This window comes from Hippoglossus hippoglossus, chromosome 16, assembly GCF_009819705.1.
Source record: "Hippoglossus hippoglossus isolate fHipHip1 chromosome 16, fHipHip1.pri, whole genome shotgun sequence".
Classification (NCBI taxonomy): Eukaryota; Metazoa; Chordata; class Actinopteri; order Pleuronectiformes; family Pleuronectidae; genus Hippoglossus; species Hippoglossus hippoglossus.
Window position 1 is genome coordinate 4064787 of NC_047166.1, and position 1449 is coordinate 4066235.

Consider the following 1449-nt stretch of genomic DNA (forward strand, 5'->3'; position numbering starts at 1 on the left):
TGAAAAAAACCCTCTCTATTGAACCTTGGAATGTGTCACAGCAAAATCAATCCAAAGCAATTAATTCATATAAAAGTAAATTTATTACCACAAAAATAGGACATCCTGTATGTAGTGCATAAATAGCTTTGATGTGAGACGACGCAGCACTGGAGGCGACTGCGTGTCCGCCGCATGTGCTGCGTACATTCTAATGCAAACATGGGGAAAGGTGAGCACCCTTGTGGAGGAAGGCACAGAAAACAATCAGTAGCGTAGCATTAACGCTAGCACACGTCATCCATTATTATTACCCAGAATCCTCTCCCTGGTCCAGCCGTGCTAGTGCCTCGGCCGATGTGAAACAGGCGTCACCGGCACCGAGCAGGGGAGCGCGACAACCAGAGGTCACGAGACTTGTGTCAAAGTTTGAGGTTGAGTGTTATAAACCTGCTCTGAAGTTGACTCACAACATGAAAGAAGAGCTGAGGCGTTGTGCTGCACGTAAACAGGAGTAAAGATGGATCCTGCTGAGCTGCTGGGAAATCTGCGTGAATCAAATTCAAGCTTCAGCTCTGTCGAAACGTTTAACCGGTGGTTTCTTTTAGTTTTATTTCCCTCATTGTCCTCAACAGGGAAGCGAAGCCACTAAGTTTGAAAGAGCTGCGAGTTGTTTCTAAGCTGCAGTAACAGCCATTAAATGTTTGGCCACTAAGGGGCAGAAATATACCAAAAATAATCAATGTATCATCTTATTGCCTTTAAATTTGTTTTGGCTAACAGCTGCCAACACTTATACCGAACTTCTTTTAGCTCTTGTTTGGTCTCGTAGCATAGACTGAATGTGAAGATGGACGACGTGTCTCCACTTCCTCCCACTATCCACAAACGGAGCCAAAATATCCGTGTTACAGTCACTGCCGCATTTGAAGGAGACTTCGACACAGAGACAGCTTTTGGCTTCACTTTTGGGGAGTTGTCATGTCGGCCATCTTTGTGTAGAGTCTATGGTTGTGTCTGAAATCACTCATTCACTATTCCCTACTTTCGGACACTACTTGGCGTAGATAATCTCGCCGTTGTCGCGGAATTATGACGTACAACAACATCGGCTGGTGGAAAGTATCACAGTAAATTTTAAACCTTTATTTTACACTTAGTATTAATACTTAAAGGTAAAAAAAACATTCAATGATCATCTTTAAATGTAGATATAAATTTCTTTCCCACACTTTGTGCTGTGATGCTCTGCTTCTATTTACATTTATACGACAATTCCCGTCTCTCCACCACCAGCGCAATGCATATTGCCATCATGCATTGTGAAACGTGCTCTACGTTTCACAATGCATTGTGGGAAACAATGAGTGCACCCAATAGGGTATAAAAAACATTCGGACACCACTACAAAATGGCGGACTCACTACGTAGTGATCAGTGAGGGATTTCGGACACAACCTGTGAATTCTG

General features: G+C 43.2%; 1 long non-coding RNA gene across 1 annotated transcript; it reads right to left on the minus strand.

Moving 5' to 3' along the window:
• Window positions 1–60: 60 nt before the first annotated feature.
• LOC117776293 lies at window positions 61–1279 on the minus strand. The gene is made up of 2 exons (XR_004616415.1): window positions 572–1279; window positions 61–526 (listed from the first exon to the last, which is right to left on the minus strand). It is a non-coding gene; the product is annotated as an uncharacterized LOC117776293 (long non-coding RNA).
• Between the last annotated feature and the right edge of the window lie 170 nt (window positions 1280–1449).